Genomic DNA, 11,114 nt, shown 5'->3' with positions numbered 1-11,114 from the left:
AAAAAATAAACCTTATTTCAGATTAATTTTTAATTGGCTAATTGAAATAAGTGAGTATTCAAGGAAACCTAATTGTACTAGGCAGGAAACTGTTCCTGAAGCATTGACAAAATTTTTATTAATGGTTCATCTCATAGTAAACTTGCTTAACATGCAATGAATCCAGAGCAGTCATATTTCTGTGCAAAAAAATTAAATTAAAATTTATCAAGACTGCATTACAAGATCTCCAAAAGCCTCTTAATATTATTTAAATCAAAAAAAAGGGGGGATAGTAGAATAATCCCCTATAAGAAAATATCCTGTAAGAAAATTTCATCAATCCTTAATTACTTTAAATTTTTACTTTAAGAAAATTAATTTTCACTTGTAATCCTGATAGCAAAATACCCATGAAAACACACACCGTGTCAGAATAAGCCAAAGAAAAATCGTTTGGGCAAAAATGAAAGGATCCCAAGTACTAATTCATAGAAAAGATTTCTTTATTAACTTTTGGTCGAGAATATGTTTGTATATTTCCAGAAAATTCCAAGCCCCTGTGGATTCCTGCAACAACAGATCTCAGAGAGGGACTGACCAGATGCTCCAGCCACAGAATAGCAGTGGTCACCAACACAAGAGATGAAACAGTTTAGAGATGGAAGATGGTGAAGACGCCTTGTCATACTAGCAGCCAGCAGCTGTGATCTCTGCAGGTTGTCCAGGACCAAACCAGAGAAGGTCAAACCTGCATTACCACCGTTTTTCTACCATCCAGAACTAGCATATCATTGCTGGCATGTACAAATAAGGAACTGTTGGACATTGAAATTGGGACTCAAAGAACTGTTGGCCCAGAAAGAAACTTACTGCAGACTAATTCCTTTAATGCCTGACAGCAATTTAAAGGGACTTGATAAAACTCTATCCTTTCCATTGAATTTAAAAATCTTAAAACATACATTCCTGATAAATTTATGAAATAAAAAAAGGGTGATATGCCAGAAGCTAATTCCAGCATGTCGTAAATGCAAGTTTCATCAAAAGATTGATGGAACTTGGAGACTTGCTTTAGGACAATTTGTGTTAACAAAAAGCAAGGGGTTCAGAGAGATGAGAACTTTGTTCCTTTAGCTAATTCTTCTCTGGCTCTCCAAAATGCCTTCCAAAATTATGTTTCATCTCTGGACTCTTGATTAATTTACACACAGAGCCTTCTCCAGATTCCTGAACCCCTTCTACATGCTGGAATAAGACCACTGGCAGATTGCCTGAAGTCATTGTGAACACTAACAGAGTTAAAACTCTGAGCCACCTGTTGTCCCATCTATCTTGCCCATTTCCTTTAAAAAAAGAAGACATGCCATAACCAGTTTGGCTCAGTGGATAGAGCGTCGGCCTGCGGACTGAAGGGTCCTAGGTTCGATTCCGGTCAGGGGCATGTGCCTTGGTTGCGGGCGTGTCCCCAGTGTGGGGTGTGCGGGAGGCAGCTGATCGATGTTTCTATCTCTCTCTCTCCCTTCCTCTCTGTAAAAAATCAATAAAATATATTTAAAAAAAGAAGACATGTTTATATAACTTAGCTGTACTGTGTTTCCATGACAACATAATAGTCAGCTGTGGCTTTGGCTGCGTGTGCAATAATGGAATCACATTTTGAGTAATTATTTTAAAACCTAATACCTGCCTGTGCATCAAATGAAATAACTGGGAAGATTTTATTGCTACCCACAGGAAAAGAGACCATTTTTGCTTCCTATTGGAAATTGTCCTCCCCCTTCCCTTCTCATTTTATTTATAAATTCTGGGATTTACCAACAAATTGTAAAGAAGAAATGTTTAAAAATAAGTATTACATGATTTCAAATGGTCATTTTATAAATAGTCACAGAGATCAACATTCAAGTTCACCTAATCTTTTCATCTCATTTAAGTTTTTATGAAATCAATTTCATTAATTCATTAAATGAGAATCTGAGATCTGGGTATATTCAGGATATCCTTCCCAGGAACAATGACACACCAAATTAGAACACTGGGGCTACTTAGAAAGTAAAGTGGTAGGGAGAACTGTGACACTAATAGTTAAATCATACTTACACTGGAATTTTCACTATAAAATTCAAAGGAGAATAAGATACTCTTAACCCTCAGGAGGTGATTGTGTCTGAGAGGAACAATTTATATATGTGTGTGTTTTCCTCACAAGAATAGTTAAAAGAAACGTTCCAATAAAAAATGGGGTAAATATTTTATATACCTACCTTTTAGTAACATTAATTTTGTCATCTTGTTCTTGTTTGTTTCAATCCATTGACACAAAGACCTCAGCACCATACAAAATTTGACAGCCTTTGGAGGACTAGTACATCATTACTCATTTCAAATAAAATGTCTATAACAGAATAGTGTTAAATATTATAACTTAGAGCTTAGTCATGTACTACAAATAATTCATATTACAAATTGTAATTTTACAAAGCTAGACTTTACATATTCTTTAGAAGCATGCAAAATTTCAGGGTGTCTTATCAATCTTCATTTCAGACCCTGTAACATAGAAGCTAGGTTTTTCACAAATTTGACAAGGGAACATTGTTCTGATCACCAATTCACTTACACTATCTGTGCCTTATATACATTTATTTACTTCCCCTTTTTGGTTAAGTCAGAGAAGGGTTTTAATTGTTCCAAGAGCCTCAATTGCTACTTCAGGTATATGATTTGGTATAAGTATCACCATCTGAGAGTTTACAATGAACAATCTGTCCATGTAGAACAGCAATTGTTTTCAGCAATTGGTGAGGATGACTATATTGAATGAAGAATAACTGAAAGAAACACATATTTTGGCTTTACGATATCAACATTGCTACATGTTTGAAAATTGCTAACACAAATCAGTTACTTCTCATTCCAGCTCCAGGTCTTCAGCACTTGCACTACATCCAGAAGCTCTAAACCAGTGGTTCTCAACCTTCCTATGCCGCGACCCTTTAATACAGTTCCTCATGTTGTGGTGACCCCAAACCATAAAATTATTTTCGTTGCTACTTCATAACTGTAATTTTGCTACTGTTATGAATCATACTGTAAATATCTGATACGCAGGATGTATTTTCATTATTCGCGACCCACAGCTCTCAGGACAACCTTGCCATTTCTCATTAGGTTTGCCTGGGAGCTAAACAGAGCTTTCACCCTACACTGCTTGTGGCTCTCTACACTTGATTTTTGTACCCTACCCAGACTCCCAAGCCACCCCAATTCAGCCTGGCTGTTTGAGGCTTTGACGTTTGCATATCAGAACTGACAGTTTGTTAGGTCCCACTGGATAATAATTACCCTTCAGGACCACACCTGCACCCAGGGAACTCTAGGGAAATGATAGAGCTTCTTCCTACTGTAGACAGAAAACCCTACCCTCTACCTAGAGAACAGAGCTTCCTGTTCTGGCCCAGGTGCAGAAGTAAGCAAATGAAAATGCAGCAGGCCAAAGTCACTAAGTTAGCACCACTTGGCATCTGTCTTGGTATTTATGAAGTTTATCAAATCATTTCAGCCTGTCTCGATAACCTTATGGCTCCTTTAAAGTGTCCTTTCAAACAAGAAGTCTCTCAGAAAACCAAAAGAGGTAGACAGCTTTATAGATTTAAACTGCATCAGTCTTCCAAGAAACCCAATAAAGAAGTGAGAGCTGATGGAAAAAATCTCCTGCTTATTTTTTTAATTTTATTTTTATTGTTAACACCATTAAAGATGTCCTCATTACCCCACCTCCACCCAAGCCCGAGCCCCCTTCCCTCTGGCCATCATCACACTATTGTCTGTTTTTATAAATTGTGCATTTGTCTTTGCCTAATCCCTTAACCTCTTTCATCAAGCTGTCAGAATGTTCGAAGTGTCCATGCCTCTGTTTCAATTTTGTTCATCAGTTTATTTTGTTCATTAGATTCCACATATAAGTGAGATCATATGGTATTTGTCTTTCTCTGAACGGCTTATTTCACTTAGCATAAAGATCTCAAGGTCCATCCATCCATGCTCTCACTAAAGGAAAAAGTTTCTTCTCTTTTACTGCTGTATAGTATATTCCATTGTGTGAATGCACCACAACCATAAGTTATTATCCACTCATCTACTGATGGGAACTTGACTATCATAAATAAAACTGCAATGACCATAGGGGTGGATATATATTTTTTTAAATTAGTCTTTTAAGTTTCTTCAGATATATTCCCAGAAGTGGAAGTGCTGGGTCATAATGCAGTTCTAATTTTAAATTTTTGAAGAAACACCATACTGTTTTCCACAGTGGCTGCATTCCCACAAACAGTATATGAGGGTTCCCTTTTCTCCACATCCTCACCAACACCTGTTCTTTGTTCATTTATTGATGATTAGCACTCTAGTTTTAATTGGCATTTCTTTGACCATTAGTGACTTTTAGCCTCTTTACATATGTCTATTGGCCATATGTATGTCCTCTTTGGAGAAGTGTCTAATTGGGTCTTCTGCCTATTTTTTAAATTGTATTATTTGTTTGCGTGGGGGTTTTTGGTATTGAGCTTTTTATAAGTTATTTAAACATTCTTGATATTGAGCCCTTATAGTATGTATTATTGGCAATTATGTTCTTCTATGCTGGTTGCGTTTTGTACATGGTTTCCTTTGCTGTAAAAAAACAACAACATTTTAGTTTCATGTGGTAATGGGAGAAGCTGAGTTCAGCTTCCATCTGTCCTGCCATCTTCGCATAGCACCTACATGATTGTTAACTTCATATTTTTCTTTAAATCAATACTTTTTTTATAATTCTATTTCTCCACTCCATATACACTGAGTGGCCAGATTATTATGACCACCCCATCAGTACTTCATGGGCACACGTTTTTGCCTTCAATACTGCGACAATTCTTCTTGGCATTGACTCCACAAGATGTTGAAAGGTGATGCGAGGAATCTGACACCATGCCTGATGAATAGCACTGTCCAGTTCTGTGAGATTTGATGGTTGTGGAACCAGCTGCCTGATGGCTCTTTTAACTTCGTCCCACAAATGCTCAATTGGATTGAGATCTGGTGATTGTGGGGGCCAACTAAGCAAGGTAAAGTCTCTCGTGTTGCCTACAAACATCAGGTGGTCATAATAATCTGGCCACTCAGTATATATATACATATATATGTAAATAATTGTTTCTTTATTGATTAAGGTATTACATATGTGTCCTCATCCCCCCCATTGACCTCCTATCCCCCCCACTCATGCCCTCACCCCCCTGGTGTCTGTGTCCATAAAGCATTTCTTTTTTTTAATTCAATATATATTTTAGCCTGTCCTAAGTAAGAGTATCTGTGAATTCACAAATTTGGTGTTGTAGTTGTAGCTTTTATAACATTAATTAAATTAAATGCATACTCAAATTAATATTCAAATTAAAAATATTCATCTATTACCAACTTTAATCAACTCACAAACCTAGCAATGGTACACATTCCACACTTCTAGGAGCCACTAAGACATACAATTCTGCAATTTTATCACTTGCCCAATATCACACAGCTAATGACAGAACTAGTAATATTATCCAGATCTTCCAACCTCTTGGCTTGAATGTATTCTACTAGACCCGTGGTTGGCAAACTGCGGCTCACGAGCCACATGCGGCTCTTTGGCCCCTTGAGTGTGGCTCTTCCTAGGCCTTAGGAGTACCCTAATTAAGTTAATAACAATGTACCTACCTATATAGTTTAAGTTTAAAAAATTTGGTTCTCAAAAGAAATTTTAATCGTTGTATTGTTGATATTTGGCTCTGTTGACTAATGAGTTTGCCGACCACTGTACTAGACTAAGCAGTATCTCTATGGATACCAATGAATAGAAATGGATCAAGGAAATAGATGGAGATAATAGGAAAGCTTAACTTAGTGCAAGGCAGTGAAAGTATTATTAAGTTAATATAAATATATGTGAGATACAGAAAATGGGGGTGGAGCATGGAACATGAGGTGGCAATTGGTTGAGTAAACTGATTTAGTTCTTTTCAGAAGTTCTTAATGCCATATGACAACAGCTTTCATATTCAGCTCCAAACAATTCTCACTCTATAATTTATCCCTGGGTCTTGCCCTGTAGTATAGTTTATGACTTGCCCTTTACCCTAAGACTTTTGGTCACTGGCCACACCCTATACACAGAACTGCTCATTAGGCAAGAATCCCCCAAAAGCTAAATTTCTCAGTTATCAAATTGCTTTTGGTAGACCAAAATATTATAATTTTTACAAAAAGAAACAATACATGGTGGGAAACACATTAATGTAATGACTACAAATATGGGAGTCAAATTTTCTGAATCCTCACCCTTGTTTCCCCACTGATTCAGATTTAGAAGAGCAAGCTTTTACAAGATGTTTCCAGAATAAACATTTACCTTGGTTCAATTCAAAGCTAGACTCAACATAAAGACCTCTTTTTACTTGTAAGGGAGTAACTATGTTGGATCAGCTCAGCAGAAACACTAGTTCTGGACCAATTCCTTTTAAGAATTTGCCTTGTGAAAGTCCTTCCTCTGAGTTAAGTGACTGCACAATTATGATCTAGGTTTAATAGATGCTGCTTATTCCAACACAGCTGTGATAGCACAAGTAGAATCATGACAGTATAAATTATAGAGTGCTAGACTAAACTCTGCTGAGTAAATTCTTCTATAGCAGCCATGGATCCAGGATAATAAATCTTTGCTTTGTAACAGCTTTCACAAAAAGGAGAAGAAAAATTTGTTAATTACAGATTTACCCAAAGCACTTTGGAAAAATCAAGGCTGGTCCTTGACTGACCACCTGAAATACATACCAATTTCACCGCCACAACTCATACACCTATACATTTTTCTCTAACATTAACACTTGCTTTTTTGTATAATTTTCTCATTGAGATATAATAAACATTGTATTATATTAGCTTTAGGTATTTCACATAATAATTTGAAATATGAATATATTTTGAAATGATAGCTACAATATATCTAATTACCACCCATCACTATACACAGTTACAATTTATTCTTATAACATTTTAAAATCTTTATTGTCGAAAATATTACATATGTCCCTTTTTTCCCCCATTGACCTTTCTAACCCCACTCCGCCCCCCACCTCAGGCCTTCACCACCTTATTGTCTGTGTTCCTGGGTTAAGTATATATACATACAAGTTCATTGGTTGATCTCTTCCCATCTGCCCACACTTCCCTGCCTTCCTTCTGAAGTTTGACAGTCTGTTCTGTGCTTTTATGTCTCTGGATCTATTTTTTGTTCATCAGTTTATATTGTTCATTAGATTCCACATATGAGTGAGATCATGTTATACTTATCTTTCTCTAATTGGCTTATTTCACTTAGCATAATGCTCTCTAGGGCAATCCATACTATTTCAAATGGTAAGAGTTCTTTCTTTTTTACAGGTGTGTAGATGTACCACAGGTTTTTAATCTATTCATCTGCTGATGGGTACTTAGGCTTTTTCCAAATCTTAGCTATTGTAAATTGTGCTGTGAACATAGGGGTGCATATATTCTTTCTTATTGGTGTTTCTGATTTCTTGGGATATATTCCTAGAAGAGGGATAACTGGATCACATAGGAGTTTCATTTTAATTTTTTTTTTGAGGAAACTCTATACTGTTTTCCACAGAGGCTGCACCAGTCTGCATTCCAACCAGCAGTGTACTAAGGTTCCCTTTTTCCACATCCTAGCCAAACACTTGTCATTTGTTGATTTGTTGATGATAGCCATTCTGATAGGTGTGAGGTCGTACCCCATTATTGTTTTGATTTGCATCTGTTGAATGATCAGTGTCTTTGAGCATTTTTTTCATATGGCTCCTGGCCTGCTGTATGTCCACTTTCAAGAAGTGTCTATATAGGTCATTTGCCCATTTTTAAATTGGATTGCTTATCTTCCTTTTGTTAAGTTGTATGAGTTCCCTATAAATTTTGGAGATTAACTACTTATCGGATGTATCATTGGCAAATACCTTCTCTCATGCACTGGGCTCTCTTGTTATTCTGATGATGGTATCTTTTGCTGTGTAGAAACATTTTATTTTCATGTTGTCCCATTTATTTACTTTCTGCTTAGTTTCCATTGTCCTAGGAGATGTATTGGTAACCATATTGTTATGAGACATGTATAACATTTTGCTGCCTGTGGTTTCTTTTAAGATTTTTATGGTTTCTTGTCTTACATTTAAGTATTTTATTCATTTTGATTTTATTTTTCCATATGGTGTAAGTTGGTGGTCTAGTTTCATTTTTTCCATTTTTATGTCCAATTTTCCCAACACCATTTATTGAAGAGACTGTCTTGACTCCATTGTATGCTCTTGCCTCCTTTGTCAAATATTAATTGAGCATAATAATGGCTTAGGTCAGTTTATGGATTCTCTGTTCTGTTCTATTGGTCTATATGTCTGTTCTTATGCCAGTATTGGACTGTTTTGAGTACAATGCTTTGTAGTATAATGATATCTGGTATTGTGATTCCTCCAACTTTCCCAAGATTGCTGTGGCTATTCAGGGTCTTTTTTGATTCCATATAAATTTTGGGGGATTTTGTTCTAGGCCTTTGAAATATTCAGTTAGTATTTTAATAGGGATTACATTTAATCTATAAGTTGCTTTGGACAGTATGGACATTTTAATGATGTTGATTCTACCAATCCATGAACAGGGTATATTCTTCCACTTGTTTAAATTTTCCTCTATCTCTTTTTTCAATGTCCTGTAGATTTTTGAGTTCAGGTCTTTTACCTCCTTAATTAAGTTTATTCCTAATTTTCTCAATTTTTTTGTTGCAATGGTAAATGGGATTGTTTTTTTAGTTTCTCTTTCTGAGAGTCCATTATTGGTGTATGAAAATGCCATAGATTTCTGGGTTTTAATTTTGTATTCTGCAACATTGCTGAATTTATTTATCAAACTTATTAGTTTTTCATGGAGTCTTTAGGCTTTTCTATGTACAATATCTTATGATAACTTTTAAGATTTATTTTCGTAACAATTTTCAAATATTAATATACTATTATTGTTAACTCTAGTAACCATACTGTGCATTATAACCCAAGGATTTATTTATTTTATAACTGTATATTTACATTTTTTATCATCTTCTCTCATTTTACAATTTCACCCACTTCCCACCAATATCTTCTTTCTGTTTGTAATTTGGGATTTTGTTTGTTTAGTTGGTTTTTATTCGTTTGTTTTTAGATTCCACATATAATTGAAATCATATTGTATTTTTCTTTCTATGTCTATCATCTCACTTAGCATACTGTCTTCAAGGTCCACCCATATTGGTGCAAATATCAGGATTTGCTACTTTTATAGGGCTGAGCAATAACCCACCTTTTCTTACGCATTCATTTATCAATGGACACTTAGGTTGTTTACACGTGTTGGTTATTGTAAATTGTACTGCAATGAACATGAGAGTACAGCTATCTTTTCAAATTAGTGTTTTTGTTTCTTTCAGATAAATACTCAGAAGTGGAGCTGTTAGATCATATGGTAGTTTTTCAATTTTTTGAGGAACTGTCATAGTTTTTTCCATAGCAACTGTACCAGTGTGCATTTCCACCAGCAGTGTTCATGGATTTCCTTTTCTCCACGTCCTTATCAACACTTATCTTATTGTTTTGATAACAGACATTCCCACAAATATGAGGAAATGTGATTTTTCACTTGCATTTTCGTGATGATGAGCAATCTTAAACACATTTTAATATATTTGTTGACTATCTGTATGGCTTCACTGGAAAAATGTCTATTCAGATCCTCTATCAATTTTTTAATCAAGTTGTTTGTTTTTTGATATTGTGTTTTATGAGTTTTTATATATTTCACACATTAACCACTTATCAAGTATATAATATGCAAATATTTTCTCCCATTCTTTAGATTGCCTTTTCATTTTGTTAATGGTTTTCTATACTCAAGCAGTTAGTGTTATTTACACTTGTTTATTTTTTTTTACTTTGTTGCCTTTGGTTTTGATTGCAAAATGAAAAACTTATTACCAACTGAAGTCAAGGAGCTTACCACCTGTTTTCTTTTAGGGATTTTATGAATTCAGGTCTTGAGTTCAAGTGTTTAATCCATTTTGAGTTTATTTTGTGTATGATCTGGACAGTGGTCCAGCTTTTCCAGTGCCATGTATTGAAGAGTCTGTTCTTTCCCATTATATATATTTGGCTCTGTCATAAAGTAATTGACCTGTTAAACTCTACATGCTATGTATGGGTTCTCTATTCTGTTCCACTGAACTGGTGTCTGTTTTAAGCCATTAATAATACTATTTTGGTTGTTATAGCTTTGTAAAACAGTTTAAAATCATGAAGAATAATGCCTCCTACCATGTTCTTCTTTCTCAAGATTGTAGTGGCTATTCAGGGTCTTTTGAGGTTCTATGCAAAGTTTAAGATTGCTTGTTCTATTTCTGTGAAAATGCTACTTGAACTTTACTAAGAATTGCATTGAAATTTTGGATTGTTTTTCTGCAGGTAGTATGGATATTTAAAATATTCCAATTCATGACCATGGAATATCTCCCCATTTCTTTGTGTCTTACTCAATTTCTTTCATCAGTGTCTTATAAGATTAAGAGTACAGTTCTTTTTCCTCCTTGCTTAAATGTATCCCTTGGCACTTTATATTTAATGTAAATAAGATTGGTTTTCTTCATTCATACTTCATTATTATTATTCTAGAGACCTGATGCATGAAATTCATGCATGGGAGATGGGGGGGTTCCCCTCAGCCCAGCCTGCACCCTCTCCAATCCGGGACCGCTGGCTCCTAACTGTTCACCTGCCTGCCTGCCTGATCACCCCTACTGGCCCCTCTGCCAGCCTGATCACCCCTAACTAGCTCTGCCTGCCAACCTGGTCGCCCCCAGCTGCCCCCTCTGCTGGCCTGGTCACCCTGAACTGCACCCCCTGCCGACCTGGTCACCTCCAACTGGCCCCCCTGCTCTCCTGTTCACCCAACTGCTTCCCCTGCTGGTCTGGTCACCCCCCACTTCCCCCACTGCTGGCCTGGTTGCCCCCAACTGCCCCCCCTGCCGGCTTGGT

Source organism: Myotis davidii, unplaced genomic scaffold (genome assembly GCF_000327345.1).
Source record: "Myotis davidii unplaced genomic scaffold, ASM32734v1 scaffold1847, whole genome shotgun sequence".
Lineage (NCBI taxonomy): Eukaryota > Metazoa > Chordata > Mammalia > Chiroptera > Vespertilionidae > Myotis > Myotis davidii.
The sequence above is the reverse complement of the archived record's forward strand: the minus strand, read 5'-3'. Positions refer to the sequence as shown.